Genomic DNA, 20,623 nt, shown 5'->3' on the forward strand with positions numbered 1-20,623 from the left:
GCTAGCTGAAAAAGGAGGCGTCTGTGCTATAGTTGGGGGAAATTGTCGCACATTCATCCCCAATAATACCGCACCTAATGGAACTATCATCAAAGCCCTACAAGGCTTAACAGCCTTATTTCAGAAACTAGAAAAGAATTCTAGCATTAACAACCCAGTCATAGAATGGTTGGAAAATTGGTTCGAGAAATGGAAAGGAATTGCAACATCTATTTTAATTTTCCTTATCATTCCAGCCAAAATGTTTATAACAGCTGGGTGCTACATAATCCCGTGTGCTCAAAGGCTAGTTCAAAAAGCCATCAAAACCACTAGAATCAAAAATAAGAAAGATCCCTATGATGAGGAATGTAAAAAAGCCCTTAGCAAATTTGAGAATCTAAAATGTGAAAACTAAAAGTGTTTAAAAAAAAAGAGGAGGGAATCTGTAAGAAAGGAATAAGTTTCGTTTTCACATAGAGACAGCATGGAATAAGGGAAATGGAGGCAAAACCAGTTTAAACAAGCCCCAGACAAAGAGAAGAGAGAATCTGCCTGATGTAAAGAGACATGAGGTAGTATCAGAGGCGGGAACTCACAGCAAAAAAAATAAAAATTTGGGGGGGGCATTGGCTAATCAGTTCAAAATCTCAATAATGAGCTAGTTGGCTCTCTGGGATTGGCTGTACAAATTAAAATCTCAAAAGATGAATTAGTTAGTGTTCTCGGATAGGCTGTAACCTCTGTAGTACCCAGTCAATGGGGAAACAGGGGAGGGACTTGCGAATTAGGAGTAGGAGATTTAAACATTGCTATTCTCTTCCTCTGGGGCGCCAGCCTTCCGCGTGTTTGGCTGGACGCCCCATCTTGCAAGATCGTAAATAAATTCTTTTCTCCTCCAGAACCGAGAGAGCGTTTATTCCCTTACAGGTACCACTTTATTTCCGACAAGTAGAGTTTTACAGGAATTCAAGGCTAAGTCTCTGATAACATGAATACCCTTGTTTGATCTTTAACCAGTTGTGGATCAAAATGCTTTGCTTCAAAAGTCACTCATGTTCACGAAGCATCATTTAATTTAAAACTGGAATATGACTTACTTAAAGATACTCTAAATCAAGATGCTATAAATTTTCTGTAACTCAAACGAGGGGGAGCTCTCTGATCTCATGTCCAGCTGTGTCTGGAGTGGTGGGGGCTCCCAGGCTTGGTAATGTATCAATTCATTTTTACCTTGTAAACTTGCTCCTTTTACCTTAAGTGCTCCTTTAGTAAAAATGTGTTAAAGTTGAATTCTTGTCTTGAGTGCTCTTTACTTTTAAACAATTGTCTCTCCCTATACTCCTTATTGAGGGGGTGGTTACTTGATGAAGTCCAAATCCATTGAATCACCACCTGGTAAGGCTCAGGCCTTTTCTAATGGAGATCAGAGGTTTGAGGTGTAAAGAGATGAACCCCTGACACTATCACACTACTTATTCAGCACTACAAAAGGAAATCTCTGTGTATGGAGATCAGCCTTGGCCAAATTAACCAGCGATATCTTTCTCTCTCTCCATCTCCCATCTGCACCCTCTCGCCCTCTTCTTTTCTCATTTCTTGTGTGTGTGTGTCTGTGTGAGTGTGTGTGTGCTTAGACATAGTTGCTTCAGAGTAGAATGACCTGAGTGCTAAATAAATGGAAATGTCAAACCCAAGTAGTATATGAGAGATTTAAAATTCACAGAAAATTCCTTTGATGCAAAAAGCATGTGTAATAACACATGTCAAAGACATGAGATTATTACAGGTTTTATGTGCTAAAATATTATAAAGTCATTAAAATGTTTTGAAGAAATTTTTTTATGAAAAAAAGAAATTGATAAAAATGCCATGTAGTGTTTAAAACACAGGTTTACAAATTCAAAATGATACTAATGTTCAATGATAAATGTCTAGTTAAGTAAATTTTGGCATTTATTTTAGAAGAATATTATGCTACCAAAAGAACATATTGATAAGTAAATTATAGCATGATAAATATTAATATGGTAATTATCACGTGAGATGTAAATTTAATGATCCAAATTTGTTTTGCAAAATTTCGACTGGTAAAAGTTACATATGTTAGAAAAAATAAACTAGAAAGAAACTGCAAAATATACGTATTCAGAATGATAATTTCAGGGTTTTCTACATTTTTTTCTTTATATTTCCCCTACTAATTTTTAAAAAAGAGCAGAAATATATGTTTTTTAAAAAAAAACTTGCTTTGCTACTGTGGATTCTTTTCATCATGATAATCAGGAAAGAACATAGTACCATTGAAGGAGTACTTGACAAGCAGCTGGATTATTATAGTTCCATCTCTGTCAGCTATTATCTTTTTTATCTTGGTCAAATCGTGTAATTTACTTATCTACAAGACAGAGTTATATTCCTTATCTTGTCTCAGTATTGCATCATATGAAGTAATGTGATAATTTTCTGCAAACAGCTAATAAGTGTAGGCATAAATTGTATGCTAAATTGGAAGGCTTAGATTGCAAATTTCAAAAAAATATTATTTTCAAGTTAAAAAAGAAGATACATATGGATAATAACTTAATTAGTGCCACATGGGGGTAGACGTTTTCCACAGTAGAAGACTGCAGTGTCAGTTTCAACCAAATGTTCATGCAATACAAACATTTTAAATATTTTCCCAAACAAATGCATGTAAGAAATGAGAAAAGAAGGGAGCAAGAGGGTATGAATGGGAGAAGGAAGGAAGGGAAGATATCATTGGAAAATAAGGGTTAATTTATCCAAGGTTGCTTTCCTTATAAAGAGATTTCCCTTTGTTATGCTGACTAAGTAGTGTGATTATCAAGAGGAAACATTTTAAAACATAATTAAATAAGATTCACATTTAAAAATTACATTCATTTCTTTCTCTCCCTTCCAATTTTATCAACAGTTACTTTTGAACATCTTTATTCTAATCTCTACAAAGCTCTTAACTTTTGAAAATCTAATTTTTGCATTATTTACCTCTTTTAATTGTGCTTCACTTTATTGTGCTTTGCAGATATTGTGTTTTTCACAAATTGAAGCTTTGTGCAACCCTGTGTTGAGCAGGTCTATTGGCACCATATTTCCAACAGCATGTGCTCACTTTGTATCTCTGTGTCACATTTTGGTAATTCTCACAGTATTTCCAACTTTTAATTTATTACTATATCTGTTATGCTGATCTGTATTTAGTGAACTTGGATGTTACTATTGTAATTGTTTTTGGGGCTTCACAAACCATGTTGATAGGAGACAGTGAACTAAATCAATAAATGTGAGTGTTCTGATTGCTCTACTGACTGGCTGTTCCCCACCTCTCCCCATTGCCTTGGGCATCCCTATTCCCTGAGACCCCACAATATTGAAATTTGGCTAATTCATAACCCTGCAATGGCCTCTAAGCATTCAGGTGAAAGGACAAGTCATATGTCTCTCACTTTAAAGTAAAAGCTAGAAATGATTAAGCTGAGTGTAGAAGGCATGCCAAAAGCTAAGATAGGCTGAAATCTAGGCCCTTGGAGCCAGTTAGGCAAGTCTTGAATGAAAAGGAAAAGTTCTTGAAGGAAATTAAAAGTGCTACTCCAGTGAGCACATGGATGATAAGAAAGTGAAATGGCCTTATTGCTGATAAGGACTTTAAGAGGTTCAAGACTTCAGTGGAGGAAGTAACTGCAGATGTTTTGGAAATAGCAAGAGAAATAGAATTAGAAATGGATCCTGAGGATGTGAATAAATTGTTGCAATCTCATGATAAAACTTGAACAGATGAGGAGAGTTGCTTCTTCTGGGTGAATAAAGAAAGTGGTTTCTTGAGGTGGAAACTACTACTAGTGAAGAGGCTGTTAGTATTGTTGAAATGACAAGAAAGGATTTGGAATGTTACATGAACTTAGTTGATGAAGCAGCAGCAAGGTTTGAAAGAATTAACTTCAATTATGAAAGAGTTCTATTGTGGGCAAAATACTATGAAACAGCATCATTGCATGCTATAGAGAAATCTTTTGTGAAAGGAGTCAATTAATGTAACAAACTTCATTGTCATCCCATGTTAAGAAATTGCCCACAGCCACCTTGACCTTCAGCAACCACCACCTCAGCAGTCTGCAGCCATCAACATTGAGGCAAGATCTTCCACCAGCCAAAGGATATAACTCACTGAAATCTTTGATAATGGTTATCATTTTTTAGCAATAAAGTATTTTAGTTATGTTATGTATATTTCTTACACATAATGCTATTGCACACAATAGACTAGTACAGTTTAAACATGACTTTTATATGCACTGGGAAATGAAAAAAACTCATGTGACTCACTTTATTGCTGTATTTGCTTTATTGTCTTGGTCTGGAATTGAACCCTCAGTATCTCTGGGGTACACCTGTACATACATATGGCACAGTTATGTAATGTGCATACCATAAACCTTTTAAATATTATGGATTATATGGATATATAAATTATATGGATTTTAGATTCATACAGATGAGAGCTTGAATTCAACCTCAGCCATTTGCTATCTATAACACTTTGGAAAGGTTAACTTCTCTGTAATGAAATTTTCTCAAGTTTTTAAATATTTAAAAGAAACTATTTTATGTATATAGGCATGTATGTGTATAAGTATGCATATATATATTTATATGTCATATAAATATGTTTAGATATGAAACCACATATGTATATAAATTAATGATAGGATAAATTATCTAAATGTATTCATTATACTATTTTAATACATTGCTAATTACATTGCAAAGGAAAGAAAAGAACAATGTGTTAATATGATAAATAATTAAGTAAATAAATAAATAAAATTAACTTCATATTTCTTCTGGGTCTTTTTTAAAGTGTACAGCAGTAATAATATCATCTTTAAATGTTAGCATGCCCTTTCTTAGTTTTATATATTCTGAAGTCCATTCCCTTTTATTATTTTGTTTGATACAACTTTTGCTACAATGTTATTTCCACATCCATTTCATTTTTTGAAAACAACTCTTCCTGAAAGCTTTTTCATATCACCAAATATATTGCTTTTTTCCCCTGTTTTAAAAACTTTTGATTTACATATTAAAAATTGTGAAATCCAAAAATTAAAATTGTTTGAACAACAAAAAAACGGCATCCTGATTAAACTGCAATTTACAGCCTGCAGGACACCCTGGACAAACTTCTCTTTTACTCTAGATTCACTGTCATCCCACACAGCTTCTTCCTCCACCAATATGCAGCTCTTTTCCTTCCCTGACAGCCCGACAGACAGATGGGAGAGGCCAGTGTGGCCTTCCTTGTCCCTAGTTTGTGATTCTTTGATGTGAAAAGTGGCAGTACAATCACTTAAATTTGATCCAACCTTGTTGTATTTTACAAAGCTAACAGCTACAAGAAGAAAAATAAGAAGGCAAAGCTTGTGGAATCTACAGTGCATATTGACTGTTTAAGTTTCATTATGATGCACCTGCTTGCTTCTCCTTTTTGATCATTCCTTTTGAAGCTAGTTGCTTTTCTCTTGCATTACTCTCTTCTTCAACATGATTTATAGAATTTCTTAATCTCAGATATGTCATGTTTGTCAGAAAGAGTTGTAAAAGATTTTGTGCAAGATGAGCCAGCAAGCTGAATCTGCCACCGCCAAGTATCGATATTGCTTTTTGCACATTTCATGTGTCAAAAATAATAATAATTGCTGTGCCACCCATCTCTTAATGGCTTTGAATGTACAAAGTTAGTAGAGTCTATTTTTATATTGGTTTCACCAAAAAGATTAAGTTTTCTGAAGTACACATTTTGGTGGAAGAATTACCCCAGAACAGGAAGTGCAAATATGTAGTGACAGCAGCGATGTAAAATAATAGTATAGTCTAACTTTCACTGGATCCCAACTAAGGCAGACCTACATATATAAGAATAGATACAGAATCAATAGCTACAACAATGTTGCACATGTTTGAGAGTCAAAGCAGTACCTGGACCCAAGTCTCTATGTCTCCAAAGCCTAGGCTATTATCTGCTTCCATACAAGTCCTACCAGTACAATCTACCACTTGTTCTCAAACTATATCATGTGCAATTTTTTCTCATGTTCAATTAAGTTATAAAGCACCAAAATTCTGGGGTGATGTTATCTAATCATTGCATATACTCTGAAAAACTTAGTCCAAAATTTCAATGTGGCACACTTAGTGAATGGCAGTTTATCACCTGAATATCTTGTAGAAATGCAGACAATTCTGGTAGTTAGCCAGATTTGTTTATTTTTTTAATGCAATTTTATTGAGAGACATGCCCATATCACAAAATCATCCACAGTATACAATCAGTTTTTCACAGTATCATCATATAGTTGTGCATTCATCACAATTATTTGAACATTTTCATTACTCCAAGAAATAAGAATAAGAATAAAAATAAAAATAAAAGTAGAAAAGAACATCCAAAACATCTCATATTCCCCCCCCCATTATTCATTTACTTTTTGTCCCCTTTTTCTACTCATATGTTCATACACCAGATAAAGGGATTGTGGTCCACAAGATTTTCACAATCACACGTTCGCAGTGTATAAGCTGCATAGTTCAACGATCATCTTCAGGAATCAAGGATACTGGATTGCAGTTCAACAGTTTTGGGTATTTCCTTCTAGCTAATCCAATACACTAAAAGCTAAAAAGGGATATCTATATAAGGCATAAGAATAATCTCCAGAATGACCTCTTGACTCCATTTGAAATCTCTTAGCCACTGAAACTTTATTTTGTTTCATTTCTCTTCCCAGTTTTGGTCAAGAAGGCTTTCTCAATCCCATGATGCTGGGTCCAGGCTTATATCTAGGAGTCACATCCCATGTTGCCAGAGAGATATACACCCCTAGGAGTCATGCCCCATATAGTGGGGAGGGCAGTGAGTTTATCTGCAGTGTTGGCTTAGAGAGAGAGGCCACATCTGAGCAACAAAAGATGTTCTCTGGGGGTGATTCTTAGGCACAATTAGAAGCAGGCTTAGCCTCTCCTTTGCAATAACTTCATTAGGGCAAGCCCCAAGATTGAGGGCTGGCCTAGTACAATGGTAGTCCCCAATGCTTGTGAGAATATCAGGAATTCCCCACATGGGGAAGTTTAATATTTCCAATTTTTCCCCAGTCCCTCAAGGGGGATTTGCAAATACATTTTTATTCTCTGCCCAAATTACTCTGGGATGTATTGGGGCTTCAGGCTAACCTGTACAAACCAGCCAGATCTCATCCCCTATTCAAGTTTCCATGTAATTACAGTGAGAGTGTCAGAAGCCAAGCGTAAGTTGTTTCTGTTCCCCTCCCCCCACCAAGCCCTGGGGTCTAAGTTCTCTGAGGGAAGGCAGCCAGTTGAACTGGGCAATGCCTCCCCCTTTTCTTGGGGAACATCAGCCCTTTGGGAATTTATCTCCTATTCTTGATTTCTTCCTTTGACTCTCTGGCTATCTTAACTCCACCCTTGTCTGGGTCAACACTGAAAATTGAAAATGACTGAGGCTTTCTCTAATGAGCTACTTAGATTGAGATTTAAAAAAGGAAAAAAGAAAGAAATCCCCTTTTCAGAGCCAGTCCCCAGCCCCCCAGTTACCATTCAAGAACCAGAATTGGTGCCCAGTTCTATGTACCTCTTTTCTTGGGACACAGACATTTTGCAGTGTTCTGAGATCAGCTGATAACAAAAGCCTCTGTTTTAATTTATTTATGTATTTTTTTTTCCATCGGCCCTACGTCCTCTCTGCTGGGAGGAGCCTCTGAGTTCCTTTTCTGTTTGCTCAGGGTTTATCTGTGCTCATAGCTTGTATTCAGTAGTCCAAATCCATTAATTAAAACCACAATTGGAGCTTGGTTGAGCTACCCTCCCTTCCTCCCAGGAGAATGTTTCTTTTTACCATAGCAATGTTTTACAACTCAGCCTGCCATGCCACCTCTCTCTGCTGCCATCTTGCCCCCTAGATTTGTTTTAAACAATTTCTACTCTTGATTTATACATGAATCAATTTATTCATACAACAACAACAACACACACACAAATCATTTATTGCCAGACATTGGGTTAGGTACTATTAGTATTGATTTCAAAAAGCTAAATTAATTTAGGCAATAGATATTAACACCTACTGTATATTCTGTTATGGGTGGTTGGGATATAGCAGTGCACAATAGAGGACAAGTCCCTGCTCTATGAAAGCTTACATTCTATTTGGGAAAGTGAAAGAAGAAGTCAAGGTGCAGGCAGAAGGGCAGGAAGGCAAGGAGGTAGGAAGGCAGGAAGGCAGGAAGGAAGGACATAAGGAAGGAAGAAAGGAAGAAAAAGAAAAGAAGAAAAGGAAAGATAAATATACATATATTTTAAAGTGATGATTAGTATGAAAAAAGGAAACAAAGAATAAAAGAGAGAACTGGGGAATAGAAAATACATATCCCCATGAGCCATGCAAATATCTGATGGGAACATATTCCTGCAAAGGGTACAACACATGTCCGAGTCACAGCAAAGGGACCATTGTACTAAAGCTGCCAGAGTAAAGAGGTGCAGGAAGAGAGGAAAGCATGTACGGTCTTGTAGGCCATGGTAAGCACTCTGGCATTTTACTCTAGTAAACTATTATGTATAAAATAGAATATGATGGTGGGGCCAATTCAAAGGCAGGAAGAAGAGTTGAGAATCCACTGCCATAGTCATGGTGAAAGCTAATGAAGGTTTTGTTGGTGTGGTCACAGAAGAGTTGTGAGAATGGTCAGATTCCCAATGTATTTGAAGGTAGCGCTCATACCTCTTGTGGATGGATCAATGGAGTGATGAGTAAGAGAGAGGGGTCAAGAAAATTAAGTTTTAAAGTCCATGCAAGTGGAAGAATGAAGTGCCATTTGCTATAAAGGAAATCACTAAGCCTTGAGTGTGTTTGTGAGAAGTCAACTTTGTAGGTGGGAGAGGCAGAAATATGAGTCATGTTTAGCACAACTTAAATTTGAAATAGCTATTAGACATCCGTGTAGAGATATTGAGTTGGTAATATAATATATGAGTCTGGATTTCAGGAAAGAGGTCGCAATTGAAGTTATAAATTGAGAAGAGACCAGATTAGCATGGTATTTAAGTTCTTTGACTATATGAAATCTTGTGAGTGTAAACAGAATCAAGAAACCCTCCAAGTGCTAAGTTCAGTTTAATAATCACAAATCCAAAGAGGTAATTCTAAGCTAAGAGCACTTGATGTAGAAGCAGAATTGAGAGAGAACAATGTCTTGGAAAATAAATAAGAATGTGTTTCAGGAAGCCTGAAGTAATCCACTCTGCAATTTCTGGTCAATTGAGTATGTTGAGGAAAAAGAATTGACCGTTGGATTTGGTGATATTAAGATTACTGATGTTTCTGACAACTTGAGATTTGGTGGAATGGTTGGGACCCCCCTACCCCCAAAAAAGGTATGTCCAAGAGAAAAAATGACAAGGAGAATGGATACACTGGGTATAAAAAAAATTTCTGGAAATAGAGAAATGAGATTGCATCTAGGGGTAGAAGGTCAAGCGAAAAAAAAAAAAAATCCCTGCTTATATGAAACTTATGAAATGATACATATTTATAAAGAATTATTACACTGTTATTAAATTGTGGTATATAGATAATAGCGAACAACAGGCATAGCAATGCAGGAGCATCCATTTAGAAGCCTAAGTCATAAAACATCTAATTGAATAGTTTGATATTCAGTATTGTTAAGAAATGTATTCAAAATACCTGGCCTCTGAGCTGATATTTTAAAGAAAGAAAACTGAATTTTCACATAAATATTTTTCCTTCTAAAATATCCATTTTTGTCTTTTGAATGACATGTAGAATGGCTTCAATTCTCTTTATATGCTGAATAAAGACATCTATAAGTTCTTTCCATTAAATCCATATGCTTGAGAGAATGTTGGTGACAATATCAATGTCCTGTAATTCTGAAAAAGCAGACCTTGAGTAAATGCACTGGGAGAGTTCCCAGGCCTACCTTTTGGCAAGAGAATTAATTTAATCCTCATCACTAATTTGTAGCTCAACACAGAAGCCATTCTATAGGGCAATTCATCTTAACTCTCAAAACCAGATCACTTGGAAACAGATCTTGTTTTGACAAAGCAAATGTCAGAGTAAATGGAAATTAACACTTTGAAAAATAATTCTTTCATACTCACATATGAAATGAATTCATCACTCCTTGACCAAATGCCCATTCATTATTCAAACGTTAAAAAAAATTCATATATACCTAACTTTCTGGTTTTCAAATAAAAGTCTTATAGGTAAACCAAAGAATGTTGACCTCTGATAAAATATTTTTACTTTATACTTCTGATAAAGGCTCCTTTTTGGTTCACATTTGGTTTACATAATTATTAGTAAAAGGCACACAGTCCACATCAGATGCATTTATATTTCAAATCTGCATATTTTTATAGGACAGCCCATTCAAGTCAATATTTATAACCATAAAGGAAAAGAGTTTCATGGTCCTTCTACAATATTTTGTGTATCCTTGCTTTTTATTGCTGTTTCTTACTTTTGTTTCTATTACACTGGGTCATTTTAAGAATTTTTTCCAGTCACTAAGCAATGAGTTCACATGTCAATATATTGAACAGTGAATTGTAAGATAACATTAAAAAGTGCATATTGAATATATATGTATGCTTTAAAATAGTAATTTTTAAAAACCTACCCTCCAGGACAAGAAATAGAATATTAATATTATATTCAAAGCCCTCCATGTGCCTCTTCCAATAGCACCCCCCATCCCTTCCCAACAGTTATCACCTTCTGTAATTTATATTACTTATGTCTTTTCTTTTACACATAGTTCTGCGTTTTTTTTTTCAACTACATATGTATATTGTTTCAGTAAGGTTCCAATCAGGGAAGCAAAACCTCTGAGAATGTTATGGAATGAGAAATTTTTTTAATAGAAATCTGGGCTTACACAATCGTAGGAGGTGGTGAGGAAGGAAAGATCCAAAATGGATCAGAGAAAACCCGTAACCGTTCTTGGTATTGAAGGAAGCTAGGCATGCCCAGCTGCTAGAGAGGAAGCCAAAAAAGACGTGGTGTAACAACCTCTGCAAGGTTACTGGCTCTTAGGCTACTGAATCTGTGAGTTTGCAGCTAAACATCAGAGTTGGAATGGGGTGGCTAAGGTTTTGCTGTAGATTGGGACTGGCAGTTGGTAAGGAAACCCCTGCTGATACCCCTCCTTTGTCCCTTGTTGCCGTTAATGGAAGATGTCCTCCAGAGTTAACGGCTCCTATTGTATTTTCAAATCTCATGAAAAGTTCTCCTGTAGTTCACTCTAAGCAGGGAAGAAAAGTCTGGGAACTGTGGTTCCAGCTCACTTAAGCTGATGTTATAAAAAACCACTATAAAACACATCTTTATTCCTAAACAGTCATTTTTTTCAGTTTTGCTTGTTTTTGAACTTTAAATAAATGATATCATACCAAATGAATTCTGTGAATTACTTCTGGCTTTCAAAATTGTTTTCAAGATTCACCCACATTTTCACTAGGTTTTCCATTGACTGAATATACCACAAAATGTTTTTGCATTCAGAACTGTGCTACTGTAAGTATTTGTGTACATTTCTCCTGGTGCACCTGTACAAAAAAATCATAGGGGGATTGATGGATCATAAGGTAGTCACACATTGGACATCACCACAAAAGCTCAAGTTGTTTGCAAAATAATTGTAATGGATAAGCATTCTGTTTGCTCCAAATTCACTCTTGAGCCCTTGATATCAACCTACTTTTAATAAGAACCTACTGGTATCGCAGTGTGATACTAATTTTCATTTTCTAATGACTAATGAGGTTGAACAACTTTGTATACGAACCATTGATGCTTCCTCTTCTTTTAAATTCCTATTCATATATTTGCCTGTTTTTAACTTATAATTAGAATAAATAGAATTTTTACTTATTAATTTGTATAATTTATTTATATATGTTGGTATTAATCTTTTATCCTTCATCTGTATATATGTATTTTTGCTTTTATGGTGTTTTTAACTATACTATAGTGATTCTATAAATCTTTTACATATAAGTTATGCAATGTTTGTGTATAGTATAAGAAATAATTTCCTACTCTGAGGTCATGAATTTATTTTTCTAAATTACCATCAGCAGTTGTTTTTTCACTTTGGTTTGTTTTATTTGCCTTGCAATTGCATTTCTTTTCATGTCGTTTCTTAAGAAAGGGCCATTGCATCTAGATATTAAATTGTATTATCATAAACATTTTATTATATCCTTTATCAATAGATATGAAACGTTTTCATTCATAAAATTGTCTTATTGTTTTCTCTCTTTTTTCTTTATCAATTTTACCATAAATCAATGGTTTCAATTTTTTGAAGACCTAATTGTTGGCACTGCTGAGATTTTCTGTGGCTTTTATATATAGTTCATTTATTTCTGGCATTATTATTATTGTCCTTTACTTTTGGGTTTTATATTAATGTTCTTTCTATAATGTTCTGAGATGGATACTGCCCATTAACATATAGCCATTGTTATTTTCTAATATTCACATTAATTTTTTATGTATTATTATGCATTTAATGTATTAATGTTATATAATATATATGTTTCCTTCTAAATGTAATTCTTTCTGTATCTCTCAAGTTTTGATATGTAATATTTTAATAATCCATAACTCAAAATATTTTCTCAGATGTCTTTTGGAGTTTTCTGAGCCAATTTTAGTATAAAAATGCTTTTCGTGATTTTCCAGTACATGGCAACATCATTGTTTTGTTAATTATTTTGATGCTGATTGTATTTTATTTACAAAGGATATACTTTAGATGATTTCAAGCTTCAAAATTTGCTGAGATATGGTTGGATTTTTGATGATTTTAGAAAGCTTTATAATTTCTTGTCAGCAGTTTGATGCTTTTAAGAAGCTGACATTATTATTTTACCAGGCATTTTTATTTTTAATCATACTTTGGTATTACAGGATACTGAAAGATTTTCAAATTGCTAAATTCTTAAACTTCACTCCATTATTCAACGTTCTTGGCACTGACAATTCTTAAACATTTTGTGGGTTCTGCAATAGAAATTTGCTTTTTTTTTGTTATTGGGTCTCTCTTCTGGAGGCTAAAACTTCTGTTTTTTCTGCTCATCCACCTGTTTACTGTCTTCCTAATTTTTTTTTTAATGACTCAGGTCAATCATCTCCTTTTCAAGGTTTGTTTGTGTGTGTGTGGCCTTAATATCTTATGTAATTAACTGTTACTTTTGTTGTATTGAGGTTGAGATGTGATGAAAAATAAAAATGAACATGATCAATCCACCATCTTTAACTAAAAGCTTTTACAAATTAAGATACTTGAACCATATTATTAGGAATCATTTGTCTTTTTTATAATACTGCATAAAGAAATTACTCATCTCAGCTTCTTTTATCCAACATTTGGAATTATACATTTTTACTAAACTTTGCCTATTTTATAGGTAAAATTTAGTTTTGAACCTTCATATTTCTAAATCTTAAGCTCATACTTTTTAAAATCTTATTATTAATTTGATCATCAGTTAACTATATTTTCATGTTCCTTACTCATGTTTTCATATGAATTTTAGAAATCATCTCATAAAATGTATGAGTTAGTTTTGTTTTCAAATAATAAAAATTAAGGCTTTAAAATAAAGGAAAAATTATTATTAGTTGTTAATGATATGATTGTCTCCCACTGAGACAATATGCCAAAAACTGTTATTCTTAAAAAAACGGTAAGATTGCCATTTACAAAAACAATGATTAAAATTCAACAGGCTTCATATATTCCAAAAGTCATCAATAATAATTATACAAGAAAATACTATTCACTAATATAGTCACAATATACAAAATCTAATGGTGCCATTACTAACGTAGAGCCTAAATAAAGATTTCTATATCATTGTATTGAGGAATACACATAGCCATTTACAAGTTTCTAAAAACTGAGAGTTATACCATGTTCCTGCATGTATTTAATGACTGATGTGAATTTTCAATTATTCTCAAATAGTTTATAATTTTAACGGGCTTTCATTCAAAACACAAAATTGTTTTTCCTTCCAAATGGGAAGATGGATAAGAGCAGGTGATGCCAGCATTGGAAATTTAAAAGAATAGTTTAGAATTTCATCTGAAACTAGAAGAAAAATGAAAAGGAAAAAAAAGATTTAAATAAGAATAATGTGGAATCACTTATGATATAAGAATTTGTCAATATTAATTAAACAAGAGATATGGTAATTAAAGCACTTATGTCAGTGGCTCAAGTATTAATAACTATAACAGACCAAAATTACATATATATCTAGATTAAAACTGGCACTGCAAAATAATGAGATAAAGAAATATTATTAAATAAGTGATGTTGGGGTAATTAACTCTTTCGGGAATTAACTCAAGATCCTTATTTCTATCTACTTCAAAATAAACTCCAGACTGAACATGGGAAAAATAGATGTGATTATCTATCTATCTCTTTCAGGTTATTAAATCACATTTAATCATCAAAGAAACAGAAGAAATAAAGTGATATCTACATAGTAGTTTTTTTTTGTTTTGTTTTGTTTTTTGTTGTTGTTGTTTTACAAATCTGACTGCATCAACAACATCTTAGTTGGTGTAGCTGTCTGTTTTGATTCCTGAACTCAAAATTTGGTCTTTTGTAACAGATTCTTGCATGGTTCAGATAAAGAATATGTGTTTTCATTAGTTACTCTAACTTTAGGACAAATTCAATGGACTAAACTAACACTGTCTAATGTAAATATAATATGGGGCACATAGAAAATTTTAAATATCCTAGTAGTCACAGTTTTAAAAGTAAAAATAAAGATGTGAAATTAATTTTAATAAAATATTTTAGCCCAATATATCCAAACCATTCTTTTACATGAAAGCAATATAAATATTATTGTGATATTTTGCATTCTTTGCTTTGTACTGTTTTCCTAACTTTTGTGTAATTTACATTTAACAGCACACATCATTTCAGACTAGACCCATTTCAAGTGCTTAATAGCTGGAAAGGTATAATGGCTAAGGCATTGGAAGCAGAGGATCATTTAAAGTATGACCTGGGGACAGCAGCAGGAGCACTACCTGGGAGCTTGTTAGAAATGCAGAGCCTCAGGCCACAGCTTAGACCTTCTGAGTCTAAAATCCCCAGGTGATTCACATTTCCCCTGAAGGACTGGTTTATAATTCTTACACATTAAGCACATCTGATCATCATACGTGTGTGTGTGTGTGTGTGTGTGTGTACACACACTGGGAAGGAAGCTTGCCACAAATCTAGTCAGGAGGAAAAAAAATTGTTGTTTATCTGTAAAGTGTTAATTCCCAAAGGGTGGAATGAATACACAGAGGTTATACAAAATAATTGTAGGTAGATGTCCGACAGAGAAAGCCATAGAAAGAGACCAAAGACATTACCATTGGATAGAGGTAGAAAACACAGGAACAAAAGAACCACAGGGATTGTGGCAAGCCATCACCGGAATGCTACAGATTCCAAGAGAAAACATGGACTTGCAGACACATCTATCTGGGGTTTTTGTCTTCTAAAACTGTGAGCTAATAACTTCTTGTTGTTTAAGCCAACCCATTGAATGTTATTTGTCACAGCAGATTTGCAAACTAAGACAGACAGTATGAAAATTAAAAATTCATGTAAGGTCTCGTTTTTAGAAGATACAATTTAATTTCAAAGACCATATGTATCAAATTGAAGGACAAGAGATTTATCAAGCCTGGTGCCAATGAAAGGGTGAAAGAACAACTGAAAAAAAAAAAAAGGAAGTAAAATTAATGAGAAGAGATTTCTCTTACATAATAGTTTATCGCAGCCTACATAAGTAATTGCTGAGAATGTAAGCAAAATCTGTTAATCAGAGTATGGCAAAGCCACTATTGTAAACCTAACTGATGAATTTACACATATTGCCAACTCTGATAATCTTTTGATATTGTACATGAAGACATTATGTTGAGTCAATTTTTGTAATTCAAATTGAGTTCACATATTGTTGAGATGACAAATATAACAGTATCTGAAAGCAATGTCTTTGAAAAATTTATTACAGACATGCTGTTCAGTAGAGTCCTCTCAATATGCACAATCAGTTACACAAAAATTTATCACTGTAGTAATCACAATAAAACTTGCTGTGGTAGATGCACATTAAAATTTAAGATAAATATTTAATGGTACTTTTATTAACATTTTATTTTCATCTAAATGGTCATTGGTTTTCTCATTAACATGACTCATTCTTCTAACTGAATGGTGAGAGGAACTTTAACCATTTCTGGAGGAAAAATTCAGCTGCTTAGATCATAAGCATTATTGGGGCAGGCTATGAACATATCTTGTACATCAAGCACAAATATAATTGTTTTTACAAGAGCAGCACATATTTTTTAGAGATGTTTGAAATAAATAAAATGGGTTTTATAATGTTTTTCAAACCAAATGGGTTGTTAATAAATAAAGAATATTATTTTTATGATTTCCATTTCATTGGCGATATTACCAAATATTCAGAAGAATAGATTCTGGACATTGTTTCAGGTGATTTTTTGACTAAAAACCATTTAGCCAGTTGGATCAGGAAATTAAGTTCACAACCCATCATCAAATAAAATTATTAAATATGCTTTTCACTTTAAAATTTGTTCCCAAATATGTTGGAAGAATTGGTGTTTTGTAATAACAAAATTAAGAAGCAAAATCATGTTTTTAGCACCAACCCTTTTCTTCATTTAATATTAAGTGATATCAAACAAAATATCTCTGTGTTACTGTTCTGGTTTGCTAATGCTGCCATTATGCAAAATACCAGACATGGATTGGCTTTTATAAAGGGGGGTTATGTGGTTACAAAGTTACAGTCTGAAGGCCATGAAAATGAGTCCAAATGAAGGCATCAACACAAGTATACCTTCGCCAAAGGAAGGCCAATGTATACCTTCACCAAAGGAAGGCCAATGGCATCTGGAAACTCTGTTAGCTGGGAAGGTACATGACTGGTGTCTGCTGATCCCAGGTTGTGTTCCACCTCCACTCAAGATCCTGTGCATTCTTCAAAGTGTCTCTCTTGGCTTCAGCACCTCCTTCTGTCACTGAACACTTTTATAGGACTCCAGTGATTCAATTAAGACCTACTGTGAATGGGTGGGGTAACAACTCCAGGGAAATTACCCACTCAAAGTTCTCACCCACAGTTGATTGAGTCACATCTTCATGGAAACACTCAATCAAAGGATTCCAACCTAATCAATACTGTCTGCCCCCACAAGATTGCATCAAAGAACATGGCATTTTGTGGAACATAATACATTCAAACTGGCACAGTTACTGACTGTAATTAAAATTGCTTCAATAGTTCCACTGAAGAAACTGTCCAGTTATAAATTTCTGTAAATTGGTTAGATTTTATATTATTTATTTCTCATTATTGGTATTTTTTGTAACATACATTTTTTAAAATTATATTTCATTGTTTTGTTTCTATTTTCTTTATCTTAGAATTATTCTGACATGTGATGCTGTTTTCTCTTTAAAATGTATAATGCAAACATTCTCATATTATCATATTTAGATTAACGTGACACAAGTAATGATTTTTTTTTTAAATGTTACAATTAAGGTGAAGATAGGGCAAAATAAAGAAAGCCTCATTTCCATTTACTGAGTACAAGAATGATTAAATTTGTTAAATCTGGCTCAGAATACCAGGAGACAACAATTTCAAACACTCTTTTTATCTATTCTCAATTTTTTTTCCTTCTGTGTATTAAACTCCTCTTCACCCATTAAGCTCAGTGTCTTCCTGTTTACCCGATTGCATTGTCATCCATAGCAATTTAAATTAATTCTTAGTTATGTGTTTTACATTGCTTTTTTTTGTTCATTTTATTAAACACTCTAAGATTTTCCATCAAATGACAACTCATATAATAGGGCATTTTAAGCTTCTAAGTTATATGAAGAAGAATTTGGAACATTATACTTATCACTATGTTTTCTGGTAAGGGCCCAAGTTTGAAAATACAATTGCTACCTGCCAGTTTTAAATGTAAAGAATGCAATGATTGCACACTTATGTTCTGTCAGAATGTTTTTAGAAAATTGCTACCTTGTTATAAAAATTGAACATTTTCTTTATATATATATATGTGTGTGTGTGTATATATATATATATATATATATATGTATATATATATATATTTTTTTTTTTTTTTTCCAAATTCCAGGCTAAAACATACAATTGAAAGGTACTTTTTTGGAAATGCAGGATTACATTAAAATGGAATCTGAGTCTATCTGCCTACTTTGAGTCTATAGGTCACATTTCAGATTTTCACATAAGGTCTTGTCAACTAAAGTAAGTAGCATACAGAGATCAGGTATAGATATTTAGCTCGTATATACAATATGACACTTGGGACAGAAGTATGGTTCATGAAGTTCCTTAAAATGTAAGGATGCCAATCTTCAATTTTGATCTGATGGTCAAAAGTCAGTGACGTATGTGGAGGCTGGAAATCAGGAATCAATATTTCAGAAATGTTTCACCCTTTGGATACCAGCAATAAGAATGAGGTTGATTCAGAGACAAACATTTTCTTGAAGCACAGCCTGCAAATTGTGAGCCAAGGACCACAGAATGAATTAAATGGGGGAAAAAAAGAAGGAGTAGAAAGATTGTCATTTGCCCTGGACAAAATCCAGAGGCTAAATGATTAAATCATTAGATTAATTAAGAGTTTACTTAGAGTTCATTTATTAAAATATTACGTATTGCAAATTCCATGCCTTTTATTCATTCTTAGATACAGAGCAAATGCCAGAGCTCTTCCAAATAATGATGATGCAGCTATATTTATTGATGTTTACTACATCAACAGCTTTAAGTAATATAAGTGCATTATTTCACTTAATCTTCACAAAAGCTAATTTAATATGAAATATTTCCTAATTTTATAAATGAGCACAGTGACACAAAAATCTAAGTAAAACAGATAAAAGTAGTTGAAACTAATTCAAACCCAGACAGTCTGAACCAAAGTTTCCACTCATAACCACTAAGCTACAGTTAACCAAACCAAGTATGTCTCAGGAGTGCTAGTGTGGAGGTTGATGCAGTGCAGAAATTCCATCTCTACCTGCTATTTTGTCACCTTAGCTCCCACCAGTCTAAACACAAAATTCTCAACCTATTTATGATAAAAGTAAAACAATTAAATAAATTACATAAAAATAAAAGAGAGGAAGATTAAAGAAATACTTGCAAAAATCTCACAATCAGCTTTCTCAGTAGGAAGAAAGGCTTATCTCGCATCAGCCACTTAAAATACCTAAATAAGTACTTCATTGTTAAAGATAAACAGGCCACCAAACATCATGAAAAATGTTAAGAGAAGCGGTGGCATTAAAGGGATAACAAAATATGAAAACAAAAATAAGATGATGTGGAAGAGAGAAAATAAGACATAAGACAGAATAACTTCCCAAAGGTTATGCAGACAATTAAGGAAGTGAAAACTAAACAGAAATCAAAAACTTTAATATTTGTAGAACAATTCATAGTTGTATTTTATAAATTTAGAGAAGAAAAGTTGGTGAAAAGTTTATGAAAGGGAAAATAAACATGATCCTGGATACAATTAGAGATAGATAGATGATACTTATGAGGGATAGATGATACAGATAGATTTTAAATAGATAGATAGATAGATAGATAGATAGATAGATAGATAGATAGATGCATAGATAATTCCCAACAATACATAGGTTAGAAAATAACATGATGACTTTCCCAGAAGACAAAGGAAAGGCAAAGAGATGGGGAGAAAAATGAGTTGAGAATAACAATCCAGTCAAGATTCACTTAGTGAATATATTCACTAAGTGGCAGTTATAGAGAGTTATTTGAGAAAATGAGGGAGGGAACGTTATAAGAGATAAAAATAAGGAAATTTTGTAGATCAGAAGATAGAGTCAGACTTGTATATATATTTTTTTTATTGTTTAGGATAATATAAGGAGAAAAATCTAATAAAGATCCTAAGAAACAATCAAAGATACGGAATAAAAATGAGCAGAAGGGAAAATGTCATGGACATGAAGTTAGTGCATGTTTCTATAAGGAGTGAGTGGGAAACTATATCAAATGACCAGAAGAGTTAAAACCAGAGGAGTACTGAGGAGAACTTCCAGGACGATGGCCAAGTAGGGAACTCCAGGATTCCCTCCTCCTCTAAAACAGCCAGTGATCATGAACACACGATCATCTCAATTCGTGCAGAAAAGGCATTTGGCAAAATCCAGCATCCTTTCTTGATAAAAACACTTTGAAAGAAAGTAATAGAAGGAAACTTCCTCAACATGATAAAGGGCATAGGTGAAAAACCCATAGGTAACATTGTTCTCAATTTTGAAAGACTGAAAGTTTCCCTCTGAGATCTTGAACAAGACAAAGTTGCCCACTGTCCCCACTGTTACTCAGCATTGTGCTAGAAGTTAAGCAAGAAAATGAAATAAAAGGC

Source organism: Choloepus didactylus, chromosome 14 (genome assembly GCF_015220235.1).
Source record: "Choloepus didactylus isolate mChoDid1 chromosome 14, mChoDid1.pri, whole genome shotgun sequence".
Taxonomy (NCBI): domain Eukaryota; kingdom Metazoa; phylum Chordata; class Mammalia; order Pilosa; family Megalonychidae; genus Choloepus; species Choloepus didactylus.